The 22,399-nt window shown below is 52.5% G+C and overlaps 1 protein-coding gene across 2 annotated transcripts in view; it reads left to right on the top strand.

Annotated features, from left to right (window-relative positions):
* Positions 1–1,027: 1,027 nt before the first annotated feature.
* Positions 1,028–22,399, top strand: part of SLC34A2 (solute carrier family 34 member 2) — a 44,220-nt gene continuing 22,848 nt past the window's right edge. Inside the window, exon 1 of one of the 2 annotated variants that reach the window (XM_089326997.1) lies at positions 1,028–1,177. The gene's annotated coding sequence lies outside the window, so the exon portion shown is untranslated. Of the gene's footprint in view, positions 1,178–19,128; positions 19,278–22,399 lie in introns of those variants that run through there. The other variant, XM_002709262.6, reaches the window with a different exon arrangement.

The following is a 22,399-nucleotide window of genomic DNA, read 5'->3' on the forward strand; positions in this document are numbered from 1 at the left end:
TTCAGCCCTGGTCTCTCAGCAGGCAGGAACCCAACTGCTTGAGCAGTCGCTCTGCCTGGCGGGATCCACATCGGAGGAAGCTGGTCAGGAGCACAGGCAGGGATTGAACTCAGGTACTCTGATTTGAGGCTGGGGGGCGGGCATCCTAACTGCTAGGCTAGGCACCTGGCCCGATGCGATTTTCTCACAGTGCCTGAGAGTAGTCTATTTAGTGGGAGTGTCACATCACTCAGCGCCGGACCTGTGGTTTGCTTCTTTATTCCTTATACTACACATTTTCATATGTGTTTTGAATCTTTCTCCAATGTGGATTTCTGTGAGTGTAATTACTAGATCAAAGGATGAACTTTAAAAAAATAGTATTTATTTTCTTTACTTAATGTATGCTAAACTGATCTTCTGTATTGAAAATGAATCCTCATGTGAATGGAAGGGGAGAGGGAGTGGGAAAGGGGAGGGTTGCGGGTGGGAGGGACGTTATTGGGGGGAAGCCATTGTAATCCATAAGCCGTACTTTGGAAATTTATATTCATTAAATAAAAGTTAAAAAAAATAAAAAAATAGTATTTATTTACTTGAAAGGCAGAGTTATACAAAAGGGAGAGACAAAGAGAGAGTCAGAGATCTTCCATCCACTGGCCCACTCCCCAAACAGCCATCACGGCCAGGGCTGAGCCACGCCTAAGCCAGGAGCTAGGGTTTCCATTTGTGTCTCCTACGTGGGAGGCAGCGGCCCAAGCACTTGGGCCATCTTCCGCTGCTTTCCCAGGCACATTAGCAGGGAGCTGGGTTGGAATTTAAGCTCCACGCCTCCACGCCAGCCCCCGCGTGAGTTTCAGATGGTCTTGCCAATGCTGTGTCTTCTCTCCTGGCCTGGCCCAGGTGGCCTGGGCTCTGCCCACAGACAAGAAAGGAGAACAAGAGATCCAGCCGAGTGTGAGCTGAACCAGACAAGAGAGGATTAATCCAGCCCTGGAGAGGGAGATGGGCTCAACAGGGTTAGGGAGGCGGCTGGCCTGGGTGGGGCTGTTCAGCCCCTAAGGTGGGAGCTGAGTTGAGCAGATTACCGGGATTGGAGGTTGGAGGCCTGGGTGGGGCTGGCTGTGCTCTCTATAAAGCCTGGGGCCCTCCCCTCTCTCCGGCGGTTTCCAGCTGTTCCTGATAACATTCTTCCCAGGTAGGAAGACCTCTGTGGGGGTGGTCTGAGGGTCCTAGCACCTTTGCCACAGTGTGCTTGGTTTCCCCAAGTTCTGGGTGGACGGAGGTGGCCTCCGGGAAGGCAGTGGGGTCACCTGTGGCAGGCGTGTGAACGCCAGGCACCCTGGGCTCTGTGTTGGGGTAGGGCAAGGGGTTTGGTCTCCACGTCTGGTGTGGTGGAAATACGCGGTGTGTCTCTGCGCTCCCCACTGTTGGAGGGCTTGGGTCCCCTCAAGAGGCGACTCCACAGATTCGTCCCAGGCCTGTGAGAGGCTGGCGGGTAGTGGTGCCTCTGGATTGGAATCCTGACTGGACCAGAAACTTGGGCCAAATATCCTAGCCCGGCAGCCCAAGATGCGTATCTACAAAAGGGAGATGACATTACCAGATAACTTAGGGCTGTTGTGGGAATTAAACCCAGAGCCTTCTAGAGATAAGAAGCAATAGGTTGGAGTGTCCTAGGCTCCTTGCTTGATGTAGCAAATCTGCACGATGAACATTTTTTAGAAAATATTTATTTATTTATTTATTTGAAGGGCAGAACTGCGAGAGAGAGAGAGAGAGAGGTCTTCCATACACTGGTTTACTCCCCAGAAGGCGGCAACAGCTGAAGCTGCAGCTACCCGAAGCCGGGAGCCAGGAGCTTCTTCTGGGTCTCCCACGCGGGTACAGGGGCCCAAGGACTTGAGCCATCTTCCTCTACTGCTTTCCCAGGCCATAGCAGGGAGCTGGATCAGAAATGGAGCAGGCGGGTCTCAAACCGGTGCCCATATGGGATGCCGGCACTGCAGGCGGCGGCTTACCCGCTACGCCACGGCACCAGCCCCCACAATGAACATTTTTAAAAGTCCTTGGGAAAATGGAATGACAAGAGCACGTGTGTTTTCCGTGAACTTTTTTCAGACCCTGCATATTAATTAACGCTGAAGGGAGTTGGTTATCCAGGTCAGGGATTCCCACAAACACCTTGGAAGACGCAGGGCGTTCTGGGGAAGGTGGGGGGAGGGGTCCCTACTCGGATCTTTGGCAGGAGCTCTCAAAGGCTGGAAAGACTTCCAGGTTGTCGGGTCACTAGCTTCAAAGACTGTTTAGTGACAGAGACTTGGACAAGTTTTGAACCTCGTGTTCCCAATTTGTGTGGCGAAGGCTTAAAGACTAAGGATTCTTCCCAACTCTAACATTCCATGAGGTTTTTTTTTTTTGTTAGGGCAATGGTGTTTTGGGTTAGATTAATGCTGTTTGCATGTGAACTTGAAAGCTTTTAGGGCATGGCGTACCGTCTCCACTTTGCCTAACGCTTCACATTTGTGTATCCGTTGCCATCCTGCCTTTCCTGGGTTGACTTGCTTGGAACTGAATGCACTTGAGTTTCATTTATTATGTCAATAAATATCCATGGACTATCTATTGTGTATCAGGTGCTTGCTATGCCCAGAGAATAAGACAACCCCCCCCCCAAAATCAGGAAGCTTATAGTCAATGGAAAAAGTAAAAAAAATACCGCTCCCTCCCCCCGCAATGTTATGTAGTGATAAGTTTAAAGGAAAGCAAGACAGGGCAAAGTTAGGGGCGAAATAACGCACAGGTAGTCAGGGAAGCCTTCTCAGAAGAGGTGTCATCTGAACAGAGACATGTCCATGAAGAAAACAAATAGTGTAAATACTTGGGGCGTTTAGGAAAAGGGACTAGAAAGACCAATGGCTCCGGAACAGGAATGTGCCTGCTAAGTTTGTGGAACCAGCAGGAATGCTGATAGGACCACAGAGGACGGAAATGAGGTTAGAGCAGTCTCCTTTGATCTTAGGAAGACTTTTTGTTGGAAGTGGGTTGGGGAGATACGGAGAAGTTGAGTAGAAAGGACACAGTCTAGTTTATGCTTCGTTTATGCCAAGGATCACGTTAGTTCCTGTATTGCGAGGAGAGTGTGCGGGGACAGGCGGGGGAGGGGTGGGCGTGGATGCAGAAAGACCAGACATGACCCTCGAAATAATTCCGAGAGAGTGGGTGGTGGCCAGGCTAGCAAGGTGCCGGAGATGGCGAGACGTGATTGCCTTCAGAATGTGTTTTGAAGGTAGAGGGATTGGAAGGATTTTCTGATGTGTTGGATGCGAGGTGAGAACGGAAGGCAAGGGAGAACGAATTCAGGCTCCCTAGGTTTTGGGCTGAGTGCCTGGCTGAGTCAGTGCTGCGATGGGGAAGGCTGGGGGAGCCAGGGGGTGGGGGTGGGGGTGGGGGTGGGTGGTGAGTCAACTGTGAAAGGTAGATGTGGCTTCCGGTGAAGCACTTGGGGTAATAGTCCAGTAGGCGGTGGGAGGTTCATGGCCAAAGCTCAAGTCCAGACTGGAGATGACAAATGAGGGTGTTGTCAGCCTGTAAGAGCCACTTAGGGGCCAGCGTTGTGGTACAGTGGGCTAAGCCACTGCCTGCAACGCCAGCTACCATATGAGCACCAGTTCAGGTCCTGGCTGCTCCGCTTCCAATCAAGCTCCCTGCTAATGCACCTGGGAAAGAAGTAGAAGATGGCCCACAGGCTTGGGTCCCTGCCACCCATGTGGCGTTCCAGGCTCCTGGTTTCCACCTGACCCAGCCTCAGCCAGTGTGCTCATTTCGGGAATGAACCAGAGGCTGGAAGATACCTCTCTCTGTCTCTCATTCTCTCTGTAATTCTGCTTTTCAAATAAATGCGTTTTTTTTTTTTTTTTAATTAAGAGATATTGAAAGGCATTTGAAGACGATGGCAGTGTTTTCTAGCTACAACGCTGACTCATTACTGGATCATGAAATTGATGGTGGTTCTGACGAGTACTTTAAGAGAAAAGCGATCGGGTAGTTTAGCCTAGTGGTTAAACTGCCTGTGTCTCACATCAGAGTATCTGATGTGACCCCCAGCTCAGGCTCCCGACTACAGCTTCCTGCTAATGCAGATGCTGGGAGGAGCAGTGAGGGCTCCAGTGACTGAGTTCCTGACATGTGGGTTGGAGCTCTGGGTGTTATTCACAGCCCCGGCCTGCCCCCTGCCTGGCCTGGCTGTGAGGGCATTTGGAGAGTGAACTGGCCTAAAAGCTCTCTCTTCATCTATCTTTCTATGTTCCTCTGCCTCTCAAAAAAATTTTTTTTAAGATTTATTTATTTTTATTTGAAAGGCAGATACAGAGAGGGAGAGGCAGAGAGAGGGGTCTTCCGTGTGCTGGTTCCCTCCCCAAATGACCTCAACAGCCAGGGCTGAGCCAGGCCACGGCGAGGAACCAGGAGCTTCTTCTGGGTCTCCCACACGGGTGGCAGGGGCTTAGAGCACTTGGGCCATCTTCCGCCGTGTTTCCAGGAGTCTGAGCAGGGAGCTGCATCAGAAGGGGAGCAGTCAGTACATAAACCAGTGCCCATTACGGGATGCCGGCGCTGCAGACAGTGGTTTTAACCCACCAAGCCACAGCACCGGCCCCTCAAAATTTTTTAGTAGAAAAAACTTTAAAAGAAAATTTCAGAGTGTGTTTTACGTTTCCAGGTTGGATGTTTTGTGGAGTATTCTATTTCAGTTGTACATGCTTCTATGTGCATGAACTAAGGGCATAAAATGAGTTTCTTCCTGTGACCTTGGCTGCAAAAATTTGAAAGCCATTGACTAAGAGGTGAGTGGCAGGGGACATCATGAAGGAAGAAGCAGAGTGCAAAAAGTCTTTCCGGCCGAGAGAGGCGAGGTGAGCACCCAGTGGTTGGTAGCTGCTTACCCAGGTCCTTACACTGGGTCCAGGGATGAAAGCCAGCGGTGGCATTGATAAGAGCTCCTTGAGTGGCTTGTTGGGAGCAAAGCCTGGCTAGAATGGGTTCAAGGGCGAAAGGGATGGAGGGAAGAGGTGCAGAGAGAACATGGAAGATCTTCGCAAGGGATTTCGCCATGGAGAGCGAGAGATGAGGCGTAGCTAAGGCAGGCAGGTTGTGTGAGGCCATCAGAGGTGGGGTAGCTTCTAAAGCTGGAAGGAGACCCAAGCAACGCCGATGGGAAAGATCGCTGTGGAAGGGAGTGGCGGTTCCCAGGAGGGAGCATGCGAGACAGGCAGAGACCCAGTGCCCCTGTAAGCGGCTGTGACGGGAGCCCGGAGTGTCAGCCATGGGGTGTGGCACAGTGCGGAATAGACGGGTACACATTTAGGAACGGGATGGGAGAGGACAGCACCTACCGCGGGCTTCTGTTCTCTCAGCGAGATTAGAAGCAGTGTCCTCAGCCGACGGGGGCAGGAGGAGTCCGATCCCTGTTCCCTTACCGTACAGGGCACTGAATTCTGTGGCTCACGGCCCACCACTGGAGCACGCCCCTTCCCCTCCACCCAGCCACTGTGGAGGCTTGTTGGGCATGTCCAGGTGCTGGCTTCACTCTGGCCTCTCCAGGGGCTAAGTGAGTCCCCGCTTTCCCGAGGGCCCTGTATTTGCCACTTCGGCTCATCACTATAAAGTGAGCTCACCAAGAAGGCGGGTTGTGGTTCCAAAAAGCAGAAAGCCTCATGGGAATTGAAGTCTGTACAGCTACAAAACAGGGACGTGTAGTGGGATGAGCAGGTGCACATTCGGAGAAATTTGTCACTGGGCCGTTTGGCCATCATAGAGACGTCAATCATAAGACTGTGCTCAGCGACCTAAGATGTCGCTAGGCAGTGTAGTACGGGACTGCCATCGTGTACACGGTCCGTTGGTGATGGAAACTTCGCTATGCACCACGTGACTGCTGCACCAGCACAAGCCCAGCCTTTTGTAGGAGTAGGAAGGGATGCCCTGGTCTTGGCCTCAGTTACCGAAGCAACCGCTGAACCCTTCTGCGAAGGAAAACATTGGCAACCAGAAGGAAACGCTTCTGCCGGAAGAAGCGGCTGCTCATCTCGGCCACAGCCCTTCTGCCCTAAACCTCCCCCGATGGTCCGAGCCCCTTTATGATAGAGGTCTTCGTGGAACTTTTCGCTTTCCCCAATACAAGGATTGGATCGGATTACCCCAGAGGCTGGGGTACCACAGCCCCTGGATGAGAAAGGGCTTCTCTGGAAGTTTCTGGAATGAAGTGAAATTTGATCAGCCTGGCCGTAAAGGGGAGGGACTATGACTTGTGCAGTGACCCCAGATGGGGAGAGGCGCATTTTCTGAAATGAGACTGGCTTGTGTCTGCCCCATGGGGCTGCCTCTGCCTGTTCCCATGAGACACTGTCAAGGATCCTACCCCCTGCAGACCAGAAAGTGTGAAGTAGCAATCGGCAGGAGCAGGTTCGAACACTCCTTGGCCTTTCTCAAGGGTTCAAAGCGTCTAGCAAAGTAAGGAAGAGAGCTCAGCTTTCCTGAGTCCCTTGAAGGTCAAAGAGCTTGCATTGTTCCTATGAACTGGCAGCTGTTCCCACGAGGGAAGGGAGAAGCAGATGGGTTTCCCGGGGTAGCCACCCATCATAACTCGAGGACACCTGTATCTGCTGAGCGGTAATGCGGATCGGAGTGACTGGTAAAGCCGGAGCTCAGAGTGTTGCCTCCGTGGTGCAGGTGTAGTATCTGTGTGAGCCGGGACTGGCCAAGGGCTGAGTTCATGGGCTCGAGTGACAGGCCTGATGTCACAACAGTTCTGCGAGTCACCCTGCTGACTTCCTCCTCAAAGCGGCAGCCGCAGCGTCAGCTGACTGTCACCACTAGGAATTGTGGCCAACATGGCACTTTCTCTCACATTTCTGAAGTCAGAAATTAAAGACATTTGGGTGACATTTCAGCATTTTGAAGTGTAGGCTCAAATTTTTTCAAAAGCACCCTCAAACACAATGCTCCCAGTGGCAACACAAGAAAGTTCACGGAACGGAACATGGAATTTATTTATTTATTTTGCTTTTTTTGTTGTTGTTGTTATTTGAAAGAGTTACACAGAGAAGTAAAGACACACAGAGAGGTCTTCCATCTTCTGGTTCACTCCCCAAATGGCTGCAACGCTGGAATGGGGAGGGTCTGACATTGAAGCACTGTTGTGTAACAGCTAGAGGTAAAATCTTTCTGTGGTCTTGCTGTGTGCTGAGCCTGGCTCTGGCACTGTTACTTGTGTCAGGTCACACGGTATGACAGTCCACGAGACTGTCACCTTCACGAGGTCAGGGACCAAGTCTTCACTTCCTCTCCAAAGCCAAAAGAACAGCTGGACACAGTAGGTGCTCAATAAAAGCTTTTAGGGGCCGGCGCCGTGGCTCACTAGGCTAATCCTCCGCCTAGCGGCGCCGGCACACTGGGTTCTCAGCAGAGAACCCGGTCGGGGCGCCGGATTCTGTCCTGGTTGCCCCTCTTCCAGGCCAGCCCTCTGCTGTGGCCAGGGAGTGCAGTGGAGGATGGCCCAGGTGCTTGGGCCCTGCACCCCATGGGAGACCAGGAAAAGCACCTGGCTCCTGGCTCCTGCCATCGGATCAGCGCGGTGCGCCGGCCGCAGCGCGCCGGCCGCGGCGGCCATTGGAGGGTGAACCAACGGCAAAAGGAAGACCTTTCTCTCTGTCTCTCTCTCTCACTGTCCACTCTGCCTGTCAAAAAAAAAAAAAAAAAGGATAAAAAAAAAAAATAAAAGCTTTTAGATTGCTTGCTGTGGGAGGATCTCTGTCTCTAGGATGGAGATGACCCTAGGGTCATCTGGGCTAGGAACAAGGGACAGGGGGGCCCCAGGTGCAAGAATGACCATCACCCCAGGGCAGGTTGCAAGCTGGACTCAGTCATGATCAATTAGCCTCAATCAAAGAAAACAGGGCAGCAGGGGACTGTAGAGGAACATTTGCAACTTAAAAAACAAAACTGGGAGCTGGCACTGTGCCACAATGGGTTAACACCCTGACCTGCAGTGCCGGCATCCCGTATGGGCGCCGGTTCAAATCCTGGCTGCTCCTCTTCCCATCTAGCTCCCTGCTAATGTGCCTAGGTAAATAGCAGAAGATGGCCCAAGTCCTTGGGCCCCTGCACCTGCATGGGAGACCCGGAAGAAGCTCCCGGCCCCTGGCTTCTGATCTGCTCAGCTCTGGCTATTATAGCCATTTGGGGAGTGAGCCACTCGATGGAAAACTCTCTCTCTCTCTCTCTCTCTTTCTCTCTCTGTGTCTGTCTCTACCTCTCTCTATAACTCTGTTTTTCAAATAAATAAAAATAAATCTTCAAAAACAATCAAGCAAACCAAAAAAACCTGATTTCAGGGTGGGCCTGTGGCCTGGCAGTTAGGATGCCCTTCACCGTATCCAAACACCTGGTCCAGTTTCTCAGCAATGCAGACCTTGGGAGGCACAGTGATGACTCGGGTAACTGGGCTCCTGTCTCCATGTGGGAGACCTGGAATGTGGCCGTGACTTTGGTCTGGCCCAGCCCCAGCTGTTGCAGGCATTTGGGAAGTGAACTAGCTGATGGGAACTCTTCTCTCTCTCTGCCTCTCAAGTAGATAAATAAAAAATTAGAAACAGCAACAGCAAACAAAGTCTGATTTCCTGGGGCAAGATCCAAACGTGAGCTGAGGCTGGAGGTCCTGAGGCCCTGACTCATAAAGCTGTAGTCTGTATTGCTGCTTGCGAGATACATGCATGCATAGGGTGCAGTGGGAAGGCTTGAGAGCCAGAAAGGCTGGGATTTGAGGCCCTGGCTCTGCTGCTAGTTGCACCAGATGCGTAATAAGAAACATTGAACAACATTTCCTGGGCTCCTGCTATGCATTGTGATAGCACTTTATGTTCATGAAATTACCAGAAACAGCTGTAAGTCAGACCCAGCTCTCCATGGGTCATGCTCAGGACCTGTTTGTAGCTGGGCAAAGCATTCTTTCTCTTACCAGTGTCCACTATCACGGGTGACCCGTGCATGGGGTCCTTGCCAGGCTCTTGACCCTGGCTATGAGCAGTCACCATCACCGATTTCCTAACTTGCGGTTTTGGTCTAGCTGTGGCTGCGACTCTAGGGTGTATGAAGAGGCACCAGCATGGTGTCTGATGAACGCAAGCATTCAATAAATGGAGCCATTCCTGTTTGGAGAGTTCTTGGTTGATTATACCAAACAGCCTCATCTGAATACGCACGCAAGCATGTTTAGAAGTAGGCGGAGCAGGGAGTATCCCTTTGTTTTGTTTTTTAAAGAATTATTATTTTATTTACTTGAAAGATAGAGTTACAGAGAGAGGTAGAGCCAGAGACTTCTTCCATTCCACTGGTTCACTCTCCAAATGACCGCAACGGCCAGAGATAAGCTGATCTGAAGCCAGGAGCCAGGAGCTTCTGCCAGGTCCCCCATGCGGGTGCAGGGGCCCAAAGGACTTGGGCCATCTTCTACTGCTTTCCCAGGCCATAGCAAAGATGGATCGGAAGAGGAGCAGCCAGGACTAGAACCGGCGCCCATATGGGATGCTGGCACTGCAGGCTGGGGCTTTAACCCACTGCACCACAGCGCCGGCTCCAATACATATGTAGTTTAAAATGTTTGAGAGGAAGGGAGATGCACAGAGAGCTCCCATCTGTTCATTCACTCCCCAAAATGCCCCCTTCAGCTAGCACTGGGCGGGGCTGAAGCCAGCAGCCAGGAAACCATGACTTGAGCCATCTCCGCTGCCTCAAGGGGTCTGCATTGGTGGGAAGCTGGAGCCAGGAGCCAGAGGCAGCAATCAAACCTGGGCACTTGCATTTTGAGACCCGAGTGTCTTAACTGCTAACTTAAATGCCCACCTCCGCTACATATTTAAGCGAGATCGAAGTGAGCTCTAATTATGTTAGTCCTGTGCGGTGTTCCTGTAGCGTTTCTCCATTTGAACCTGATTCTTTGAAGGTGCTTTCTTGTGACGATGCAACACATTATTAAACATTTCTTAAGTTCTGGCCGACACCAAGGGGAACTGAGCAAACCGAAAATTGGGCCGCCACCGCCGCGGGGCCTCCAGGGAACTCCTAATGAAGGCGAGAGTTCAAAGCCGTTTTGTTCCGGTCTTGATCCTGGCGCATTCTCTGGGGCTTTCATGCAGGTGCGCTTCAGTTCTCTTATCTGCAGCACCGGCAGCTGGGAGGAAGGGCGGCGGCAGGCGGCGTGGCCACCTCTGGCCTCAGCAGTGGGGACCTGAGCCAGGAGGTCCCGCACGCGGCCACCTCTTCCCCAGGCCCGGCCGGCTCCGCCTCTCGCCTGGCTTTGGCATCTGGCGGCCTCTGGGTGCTGGGGCCTTTGCAAGGAGCAGGGGTTTTCCCATCAGCCTGAATGAATTCCTGGATTCTCTCGGGCGCTGTGACTCAGAGGGTGAGGCCGAGAGAGAGAGAGAAGTGAGAGCTGGGAGCAGAGAGAGAGAGAGAGAGACAAGTGAGAGCCGTGGGTGTCTTTCTCTGCCGGGACAGCATGTCCCAGCAAGAGTGTCATCCCTCCCTCCTCTGTGGAATCTCCTCGCTCTCGCTCTCGATCTCTTGGCCACCCCTGCCTTGGGAAGAAGACCATCAGCCCCCAGGAGTGAGGCAGACATCAGGAGGAGCAGCAGTGACTGGGGACAAGTCACAGACGCTGAGGGGTCAGGCACGGGGCCGGGGTCGGGACACCTGCGAACCTGTCCCCCGCAGCATGGACACAGGCTGTCCACACACAGGCTTTGTTTTCCTGTGCCACATGGGTTTTACTATTTTTTTTTTTTTTAAATAACTTCCCCCACAAAACCCTGCAGCTCTGACTTCTCCAGAGAAGTCCAAAGACCCAGCAGCACACCCCGTCTTGTCAGGGACAATGGGCAGCTGAGGAGCAGTGGCCACCACAGGGCATTTGCTTTCTGCATCACGGAGCCCCCTCGCTGCCCCCTCCTCCAGGCAGGCACCCGTCTGTTTCCCGGTCTGCTAAGCAGCACTGGCGGCTGAGGTTCCCCAGTGCAACAGCAGTGCTGCCCCCCCAACCCCCCAACCAAAGACGGCCACATTTGGGGAGGCCAAGTCTCAGGCAGCTGGATTTCCGGGAAATAGCAGATCTTTGAAGGAGACTGGGGAGTCTCGGAAGCCTTCCTGGCTGCTTGGGCTGAAGGGTTGGGTGCCCAAGGAGTAAGTGGGTTGCTGAGAAAAGCATTTCCAGAGAGGCGGGGCAAGGGCGGGGCAACCCTGCTGCAGGCCACGCCCCCTTCCCCTGAGGTCCCCTGTGTGTGCATCACAGGTGCGCTCTTTCCACAAGTCACAGGGGCTGGGGACTACCCTGAAATCGTTGGGTCCGCCGGGCGAGTGAACGCCGTGTTCTACGTATTTAACATAACCGTGTGTGTACGCACGCATGACGCTGATACAGTCCAACCGGCATCCGTCCATGTAGCTCTTTACAATCACAAATCGCTTTCCTTAGGTTTCTTCCAGAATGTTTTCACCTGTGTATGAGTTAAGTAGGGTGAAGTTGAATGTTGCCCCCATTTCACAGGTGAGAAAACTGAGGCCCAACTGAGGTGGCTTGCCCATGCTCATCAGTAATAAAACTAAATGGATGGATGGGTGGACAATGATTTTAAACCTCCTGTTCTCATGCCCACATTAGTGCGCATGGATATATGCACTAATATTTTATTACATAACCTGAAATATGAAATCCTTTAGTTATCCTTGGTAATGTTGGTCTCTGTCTTCTAATTGTTTTTAAAGATTTTATTTATATATTTGAAAGGAAGAATTACAGGGAGAAAGAGGGAGAGAGATGGAGAGAGATCTTTCATCCACTGAGTTCATTCCCCAAATGGACCCAACAGCCAGGGCTGGGCCAGGCTGAAGCCAGGAGCCAAGAACTCTGTCCAGGTCTCTGACACGCATGCAGGGGCCCACGCACTTGGGCACATTAATGGGGAGCTACATTGGAAGTGGAACAGCTGGGACTCAAACTGGCATTCATATGGGATGCCACATCACAGGTGATGGCTTAACCCACTGTGCCCCATGGCTGGCGCTTCTAATTTTTTTTTGAATCTGTACAAAGCTACAGCTCTGGTCTTTCTCAGTGTTTGTCACTGGCTCCTGGTTGTCTTGATATGAGGGTGTATGATGTACCGTAATGGACAGTAAATGTCCAGCTTTCCCCACTACCCTAGTTCTCTTGCTAATAACACAGTCCTGCACATTGGTCAGGTCTAACGACAGGTCTGTTCCGGCTTAGGCTGGTCTGGGGTGAGAAGGGCTGCCCCGGGTGCTAACCTCGCTGCTTGTGGGCTCCCAAGGCAGGGCAGGGGTCACATGGGCAGGAGACAGGCAGCACTGGAGAGAAAGGCTGTGATGTGTGGAGTTGGTACACATTCATTTTCGTGGTGGCCAGTTGTTCACCACCCTCCTTACCGTGAGCAGCATCCAAGTACAAAATAGTTTGTTAGCAGGGCCACTGGGAGCTGTGGGAGCTGAGGCCAAGTGGGACCAGTTGTTGCGGGGCCAGTGGCATCTTTGGAGCTCACACACACACACACACACACATGTGTGCGCGCACACATACCTCTTTTCTCTTTCGTGGCTCCTTCCACATTGGGTTCTCTAGGTTTTTGCTTTGTTTTGCAGGTGGGGTGGGGGTGGTTGCCTATGATGGGAATCAAAGCTGTCTTGCAAGCTGTTGGGAGATGTCCATTCTGAAGCCGGGTGGGCCCAGACACAGCGGAACCCAAGGGAGAGTCAGTGGTTCTAGATGGCTTGCAGACAGACTTCAGTTGGGAGCTGAAATTATCTTATCTTTGTTTTGTTGACTTATCATTGTGAGTTAACTGCAGATAACGTGATCATAAGTTATAGTGTCTAACTTGGAATCCCCGTGGTTAAAAGTGTTGAAAGTGAAATAAATCTTCAGGGAGCGATGCTGACCCCCAGTCCCAGGAAGAAACCATTTGTTTGGTCTATTATGGAAAAATATAAATCACAACATCCTCTATGGAGGAAATCAAGATGACATGATAGTGGGGGGGGTGCTTAGTAAACTGTCTCAGGATGGGAATGATAAGGAGTGTGTATGTAAAAATCTGGGAGGAGAATGTTGTAGAAACTAGAGGACAGCCTGAGCAAAGGCCCTGGGGTGGGAATGGGTGTTGGAAGCCAAAGGTGGACCAGAACGGCAGGGAAGCTGCCCCTTTGTCTGCCTTGGACTCCTGGCCACCACCCAGCAATGATGAGGTCCACAGCTGGTTACCCCAGGCCCCCTCTGTGGCATCAGCCTGTTAGGTTTGTTCTGGTACGGTGTATCATTGTCAGAGAGGAGTTCAGTGTCATTGCCTGCTCCATGGTAGAACCCAGCCCAGTTCCATATGGTAGGAATCAGCCTCTGATGATTGAAAGTTGGTGTTATTAGTTCTGGATGTTAAAAGAAAGTTCTAGATAATCAGACCCAGTGGTCCAAGACTTATGTACTCTTATTTTACACACAGTCAAAATGACTGCTAATGAAATGGATAAAGAGGTGAACAGTTTTCTTAATCCACAATAAATTATAAATTGCAAAATGACACTAATGCCGGATGTGATGATAAAGTGGGGAAGCCTGGTCATAACTCAAGTGCCTATTATGGTCTACCTGTTAACGCTATGCAGCAAGGGGAGCGGAAGAAAAATTACTTTAAAAAGTGACAGAAAAAAGAAATTCATGAATACACATATACACACAAGAGATCTTCCAAAAGTTCATGGAAAATGGAATTACAGGATCTAAGCTTATCTTCATGCAAGAAAAATTGTCAATGAATGCATACAAGGGATCCTCAAGTTTATGGAAAATGCACATTATGAAAAAACTGTCTCTCAATGTCAAGAGTTTTGGCACCAGATGCGTTTTTAATTCCATTTCCATGAACTTTTGGAAGTACTTGTCTGCACACACACACACACACACACACATTTCATAGTCTGTGCCTATGCAGGAGATATTAAGACATCTCGGAGACACTTAAGGAATACGGGGCTGTCGCTGGGTCCTGTAAGTGACCATAGGTCATGCAGACGTTGTTAAAATTCAGTTTGCTCCCAGCAGGAAAAGGTCTTGGGTTTTTATTGTATAGTTGGTTAAACATTTATGTGACACATAAAAAGCTCTGCTTAATCTGGAGACCTTACCCACTGGAAGGTACATAAATTCTGAACAAGGCAGTTTAGCCAAAGAGCGTGGATTTTAGTTGAAAGTAGAGATGTCGGAGCCAACTGACCTGGATTATGCCACTTGCCAACTGTGTGACCTCGTACAAGATACTTAATCTCTGTATCTCAGTAATCTCTTCAATAAAATGGAACTAGGACATTTATCACCGTAGGAATGACTGAATCAGCCTGCGAGAGTGCTTACCGCAGTATCTGGCACACACTATGTGAGCCGTGGCTCTGCTGACGAGAACAGCATTCGTGTGCGAGGAAGCAGCTCGCAGAGAGTGGCTGCCACAGGGCTCAAACCCCCGCAAATCTCCCGGAGCCCACCTGCCCTAACCGCTCCACTGGACCGGCCTCTCCCCGTATGGGTCCACTGTGAAAGCTCTTGCAGCGTGCATGAGTCCAACTCAGTTTCACCACAAAGCAAAGGAGCACAATCAAGCAAGAAACGAGTGGGGGCCTCGAACATCCTTCCCCCTCCTCCTCCCCAGTCTTAGTCCCTTTTCCCCAGTCAAGGGAGAAAGCCCCTGCTTTTCTCCAGAGTTTGTAACCACTTATGCGTGCATGTGCCAGCACTGAGAGTTCTAGCTGCTTTTGGAATCTCATCTAAGTGGAAGCAGACAGTATGGACTCGTATGTCTGCCTTCTTTGACTTAACGTCATTGTGGGACCCATCTGTTTATTTTTTATTTATTTTTTTTACAGGCAGAGTGGACAGTGAGCGAGAGAGAGAGAGAGAGAGAGGTCTTCCTTTTGCCGTTGGTTCACCCTCCAATGGCCGCCGTGGCCGGCGCACCGTGCTGATCCGAAGGCAGGAGCCAGGTGCTTCTCCTGGTCTCCCATGGGGTGCAGGGCCCAGCACTTGGGCCATCCTCCACTGCACTCCCGGGCCACAGCAGAGAGCTGGCCTGGAAGAGGGGCAACCGGGACAGAATCCGGTGCCCCAACCGGGACTAGAACCCGGTGTGCCAGCGCCGCTAGGTGGAGGATTAGCCTATTGAGCTGCGGCGCCGGCCCCCCATCTGTTTAGTTCCATGCAGCAAGGAATCGTTCATCTGCATTGCTGTATATTATCTGGATGCTTTTGTCTGCAAAAATGGTGCTTTCATGGTAGTATTTCATTGAGTGCTTTCTAGTCACACTCCCTTCTATCCATGGAAATGGACGTCCGAGCCGCTTCTAGGCTTTGCAGTGCCACGTACTCTTGGTGAACATACACACATATTTCTCTTGGTGCATGTCTGGGAATAGCCATCTACATCTCTCTTTCCATGCTGCCTTGCCTGTCTCTGAAAACTATCTTTTCCTTTATGGTTACTGCATTTTTGTATGGCGTGTAGGCAGTCTTCTCCTACCCTGAGTTCATGCATATATGGTTAGGTTGTCTTCCAGAAGTTCTATTGTTTTGCCTTTAAGCTTTAGATGCATTTCTTGTGTCTGTGTGGTGTGAGGGTTGGGGTCCAGTTTCACTTGTTCCCATTTGGCTATCCATTGATTGCAGATTATCTTTACCCTACAGCTCTGCAGCGATATTATTGTAAATCCAAGGGTCCATATACCTCCTGGGCTGTCTATCCTATTTCATTCTACTCATTGCACAGTCTTCTGGGTAATGAAATACTCCAGTAGAGGAAAACAGTGTAAGAAAATAGGAAAAACTTTGCTAATTATGTGGGTGAGACCGATAAAACATCATTCTGGATTAAGAGCTTAACTGTGACATTTATCAGTGCTATGACATGACGGAAGTTTAAGTTCTCTAGGGCTCCATTTCCTGATCTTTATATATCTAGCTCACAGAACTACAGGAAGTAATGACTTTAAACTGTAGAAGAGGACTTGCACATGGCAACAACCTAGAGCCCACCTCCCTTCGATAATACTGGTCACAAACTACCTTGGTGTCAAAACCCCTACCTTGAACTGATACAGAAAATTGAGGTTATTCCACTTAGTGTCAGTTCTTACACTTTTTAAAAGCCAGGAGCCAGGAGCTTATTCCAGGTCTCCCACATGGGTACGGGGCTCAAAGGATTTGGGCCATCTTCTTCTGCTTTCCCAGGTCATAGCGGAGAGCTGGGTAGAAGGGGAGCAGCCAAGACTAGAACCAGTGCCCATATGGGATGCCGGCACTGCAGGTCAGGGCTTTAACCTGCTGCCCCACAGTGCCGGCCTCAACACTTTTTTTTTTTAATTTATTTTATTTATTTATTTATTTATTTTTTTGAGAGGCAAAGTTACAGAGAGAGAGAGAGAGAGAGGTCTTCTTTCCATTGGCTCACTTCCCAAATGCCACAACAGTCAGAACTGGGTTAATCTGAAGCCAGGAGCCGGGAGTTTCTTCCGGGTCTCTCACGTGGGTGCAAGGGCCCAAGCACTTGGGCCTTCTTCCACTGCCCTCCCAGGCCATTAGCAGGGAGCTGGATCAGAAGTGGAGCAGCCAGGATTCAAATCAGTGCTCCTGTGGGATGCCGGTGGCACAGGCGGAGGTTTAACCTACAGCGCCAGCCCCAATACTTATGCATCTTACAGTAAAGCTATCAATGGTTTGACTGCAAGGTGCTATCCGGATCCCACAGGAGTGTCTGCATCTTCCTAGAAATGGAAAGTTCTAAATTCTGAAACTCCCCCAGCCTCAAGGGCTCAGTAAGGGATTTGGGTCCTGCATTAGCTCAGAGCTGTGTAGCCCCGGGAAAGACTCTGGGTCCCAATTTTCCTGTTAATGATATCATTTAATCTCATTAAATTCCACTGTCTATCTAAGACAACAATAGGCACCAAAAAAGCATGCTGATACGATTCTGGAAAATGATATAGGTTTCAGAAGTTTGCCTGTAAACAGAGGATAAGCATATACAGCACTAAATGGTGATAGAATTTTGTATTTGAGATGGAATGAAGATAGGAAGCCATTCTTCAACAAACTATGTTCCCCTAGGGGAGAGATTATAGAGTGATACACACACACCATCCTGACCGTCATCGACCTTTCTTCTACATTTTGTGTAAAAAGTGCCGTGCAAAAGGACAACCCCAAACCAGAACCAGACAGACACCACCCTTGGTGTATTCCTGAGGTCGGCACAGGCTAAGAAAAAACAGCTGGGTTGAGCCTGGCTTTTGCCCTTTCAATCAGTACACAAAAGGGAGCTCCCTCTTTCTTTCTCCCAGCTTTTTGGCATTTCAGTCTTGCTTGCATTAGCTCCTGGTTGGGAGTGACATCAAAGCGAGAGATAAGCAGCTGGGGCTGTACCTGCCATCAAAGCCCACAGCCACTGGGAAGAGGCCCAAGGGGAGGAATGGGAACCCTGAGCCTGTGGTCTCTGCCGCCTGCCTGGCACTGGGGCGAGGAGGAGAGCAGATCTCAACAGCAAGGCTCTCTGGGAAGACAAGGCTGGGGGCGAGCCCAACGGCCCTGCACCTGCTGGGTCCCCTGCGGCCAGAGCCGGCCTGAGGGGCGGGGCTCCTGTGCTCGTCACCCGTGCACTGGGCCGTGGCAAGCACTTGGTGGAAAGGCACTGGCTGGTTGGCCACTGTCTCTGAGGACTGCCTTTGAAGTCCAGCACCCATTCGCAAAGAAGCAGCAGCAACTCAGGTTGACTTGATTTCTCCAGGGCCCGCTCTCGAAGGCCAGTCTCCTGGCCCCAGGGTCGATGTGGATGGCGCTTCTACTTGCAGAGTCCACACTTCCCAATGGACCTAATGACGACTTCCCATCCACCTCCCAATGCCCAAGGTTCCCCGTGAGGCACTTAAAACACATTCAGTACTGCTCAAGTGCCCAGTTCAGTTCTACACGCTCCCAGTATTGTAACTCCTCTTACTCCAACAGAAACCACCATTCCCATTCTACACATGAGCAAACCGAGGCAGGAGAGCAAGGGGCAGAACCGGAAATCCACGTCACAGTCTGGCCCCAGAGTCAGGGTGCTTAACCCATCTGCCCTTCAGCCCCAGAGATGGCCAGGCTCTGCAAGTTCCTGGAAGCAGTGCTGCGGCTGTCCTCCCCTGCCCAGTGCAGACGGCTCTTGGGTTTGGAGTGGAACCAGCCAGTTCCAACGGGGCACTTTCATATCGTGTGTGGGCAGCCGGACAACTGGGCAAGCAACACGAGAAGTCTCACTTTCCTCAGCCATTAAACAAGCGAAGGGATCTGGGTTTCTGAATGAGGCTCAGCTTGGCTCTCCTGCTCAGCAAATCCTGGGTCATCCTGTGTCTGTCCCCTGACCCCTCTAACCTCAGCCAGAAAGGTTAGCCTGGCGGCCCCAGGGAAGGCCGTGAGAGACAATGTCCCACAGTGCTGGGGGTGTAAGCAGCAGGCTGTTAACCGTAAGCAGGAGGAGGGGCTCTCCCCGGGAACCGCGGGGCCGCATACCTGGGACACAATGACTGGGCAGGATGAGTGCAGCTGAGTTTGGCAAGCTCCCCAAGCTCCCGGCGTACCCAGCCCCTTTGCCTGATAGACTCAGAACCTGAGCCAACCACACCGCCCTCAAGACCCTGAACAATCCTGGCATTGTTGTTTTGGGGGGTAGGGGGCAGATCTGAGTTTCCCACTGGCTGCTGTCTGTGGCGCTAGACTCCCACACCGTGGCTCTTTGGGAAGACAAGGCTGGGGGGGAGCCCAACGGCCCTGCACCTGCTGGGTCCCCTGCGGCCAGAGCCGGCGTGAGGGGCGGGGGCGCGGAGGGCGCGCGGGGCGCGGCGCGTTCGGGGCCGTTCGGCGGCGGCGGCGGCGGCGGCGGGCCCGTCTGAAGTTGCTCCCCGCAGTCCGCAGCCGGGCCGGCCGCCGCGCTCACCTCCCGCAGCGGGCGAGGTCACGATGGGCTCATTAAGGCGGCAGGTAGGCAGTGCCCCGGCCGCGGCGGCGGCGGCGGCGGCAGGCGGGCCTGGAATGTGCGAGGGGCGTGATGACAGCGACTGCCGCCGGCCGCTTTGCGCAACACCTTGGCTATATATAACCGGGGCGCCGCGCAGCCGTACCTGGTGCCTCCTCCAGTCCCTTACCTGCGAAGGGAGCGCTGGTGAGTAGCCGCCGGGGCGAGGGCGCTTCCCAAAACCTTTCACTGACTTCTTCATTCTTTCAGCTGCTGGGACATCGGGCTGCAGGAGAGAGAGGAGAAAAAAAAAATCACAATAAACCTTTCCGAAATTTTCAGATCCACTTGTCTTGGGAACATGACTCCTGCTGCACCGTGGTTGGGGACTGTGGTATTGGCCTGCCGCCCCTGGGCATTGGGCTAGGGCTGTTTTGAGAGTCGTGGTCAGAGGAGGAAGGAGAGCTGGGCACTAGCTGGCTGTCGGGCTCAGTGCAGGTCCCCGTGAGCCCCTGGGCTGGCTCCCCACCCTGCTTGAATGGGGACCAGCTCTGTCCTGCCTGCCCTGAGCAGTCTCAGTGGTGGCTGCCAGGTGAAAGGACGCCCCCAGTGTGACTTCCACGTGCCCTGGGGGCTTGTTTGCAGAGCTGTTTATCTAAGGCCTAAGGGACAGACCTGGCTGGTGCTCTCATCAGCACAGGTGGCCACCGCCAAAGGGCTCTGTCCCTGAGCCCTGCTGGGGAGGACAGAGCCCCTAGCTGGTGCTTTCAGAGCCAGAGGGTACCAGGCTGGGGAGATGGCCCCTAAGGACGTGTGTGCGTGCAGGGGGTTGGCTAAGGGGACCGAGCATCTTCAGGCCCTCATAGGAGGCGCACGCTCGGGGGGTCAGTTCAGTTCCTGAGGCAGAGGCCTGGCACAGGTGGCTGGCACCGAGGGGCCTTGGGGTCTCCTCTCTTGTCCTTGGTGGGGAGGTCTCTTTCTTTCTCGGACTGGCTGATTTCCGCTAGGCAGCCTGTGGATTCCGTGGGATCCCCTCTTGCAGCTAGTGAGGTTGCCCAGGAGGTTTCTGGCCTGGGGTTCCTGGCTCCGGCCCGTATCTGTTTGCTCTGTCTCCTGTGCTGGGAGCTCCTTCACTTGTTGTGTTGGGTGCTGTTGGGTATTGGGAGAGCGGTGCCTCCAGGGAGCGACCATTGTTTCAGGTTCAAAGACGGAGGCTTCTGTCCTCTGGCAGCTGGTAGTGATCTCGTGTCTGCTTTCTGTAATTTTGTACATGGCTGGCAAGAAGGGCAATGCTCTGTAAAAGTTTTAGATGCTACACGAATTGCTTCCTTCTAGGACTTCCCCCAAATACTCAGCCATCTCATCGGAACAGGTCCCCAGGGGGTCAGGGATGGGTGCTGGATGAGTGCTGGGAGACACAAAGTGGCCATGAAAATAGGCCGACAGTTCTGGGGATCAGAGTGATTGGGAATAAACTGAAATCTAATACCATGTGCCCCCACCCCACTGCCTGCCCGCCCTGCAGTTCTCACCTGCACACAGCTCCACCTCCATTCTGGGCCCAGACCAATGGGAGCAGCAGCAGGGAGCAACCAGGACAGCTCAGGAGATGAATTGGAAAATGCGAAAAGATGGCAATATGTTGAAGATGTTTGTGTGGACACGTTCCACCCCTGTCACCCCTCTAATACAATGCCAGATAATTGAGGTAGTTGCCCGTTACGGGTGGGATGGATTTTTGAAGTTGAAAGACAATGTGAAAGTGACTAGGGCGTTGCGCTTGGTTATCAGGTCCAAGTTTAAAGTGATGGGACAAGGTCTTTAAGATCCCATCAGCACATCTCAGCAGAAGTCTCAACCAGGGAGGCCCGGGCCGATTTCCTTCTTTGCCTCCACTGTCTCAGACATACCTCTTCCCTCTGTCACCACCACCACCACCCTGTCCTTGGCAGTATTTCCCCCCTATCCAGGCAAAGGGTAGTCACCATCACCCGCGTGGCAATTTTTCAAGCCTTGAGTCCTTGGGCACACTGAGAACACTGGATAGTATGGTTTGAATTCTCCTGAGAGGTACAGTGTTGGTGTGACTTTAAAACAATCCGTGTATCCGGGCCTCAGTTTCCCCTTCTACAGAGTAGAGATAACGTTGGTTCTGATACATAGTGTAACTTTACCTGCAGCCGTGCACGGCTGTGAGATTAAATCAGTTCATTTGTGCACAGGACTGAAAACAGCAGCTGGGCGGGCTCCTGTGTGACAGACGCTGTGCCATGTGCCCAGTTGCGGTGGGCTTCCTCCCCGCACTTATGACGCCCAGTCCTAGTAGGAGGATGAGTACCTTTATCTTGGTCTCACTCCAGGGGCCGGCTCCTCTCCCCACTTCTGATGCCCTTGGCCATGGAGCTGCTGCTGCCCAAAGCACAGTGGTCCCGGAACAGGTTCTGCTTGGAGAAGCCCCGATGATGTAAAGTGGAGGGGGTGCGTGGCGGCCAGGTGCCCCACTTCCCACATCCCTGAAGAGCCCCGAAGTTCCATCTCCTGAACCTGCAGAAAGAATACAAGATCCTGTTGGCATAGATGCACATGTGGATGGAGGAAGTGGAGCTAAGAGCTAAGAGCGGTGCTGGGGAGCCGGGCAGCAGACGTGTGAGCACAGAGGACCACTCATAGCCACTCACTCCCTCACTGGGCACTGCTATGGCACGGCCCTAAGGGATGGCTTTGCCCCTCCTAGTGGCCGCTGGGAACAGCAGGGCCACAGCTACATTAGGGAAGACAGGTGGGGGAAGCTCTGGGGACCTCCAGTGGGGACCTCTGGTGCTGCCCGAGTCCCCTGCAGTGTCTGCTGAGTCCCTGGAGACCGGCTAAGAACCCTGCCACGTCCTGTGGCTACTGTGCTCAGGACCCCGGCCCCTGCTCAGTGGAAAGACCTGGAGGGTGCTGACTGCCGGCTCCTGGGGACCCCGCAGCCTCTGTCATTGCAACATTCCTGGCTGGCAGGGCTGGCCATCCGGATGAGCAGGCAGCAGTGCTCCCTGCAGTCTCAGTGCCCCCTCCCAGCTCTCCCCAGGGAACTCACAGAGCCCCACCTGGCCACCAAGCGGTCCCTGGGCGCCCTGGTACTCGCAGCCTTGCAGCTCCCCTGGCCTCTGACTGTGAGGGCTGGGGAAAGGCTCCGGCTTAGGGACCAGCATGGGAGCTCTGAAGTCCAGATCCTGACCCGGCTGTGGGACTTGGGCAATTTCTGCATTTCTCGGGGCCTCCGCGGCTCTGTCCGAGAAGAGGACCCTTTGCGGGTTGTGGGAGGTCACAAACCTCCCAGGACACTC

This window comes from Oryctolagus cuniculus, chromosome 2, assembly GCF_051225735.1.
Source record: "Oryctolagus cuniculus isolate XC-2025 breed Fujian yellow rabbit chromosome 2, ASM5122573v1, whole genome shotgun sequence".
NCBI classification, from domain to species: Eukaryota; Metazoa; Chordata; class Mammalia; order Lagomorpha; family Leporidae; genus Oryctolagus; species Oryctolagus cuniculus.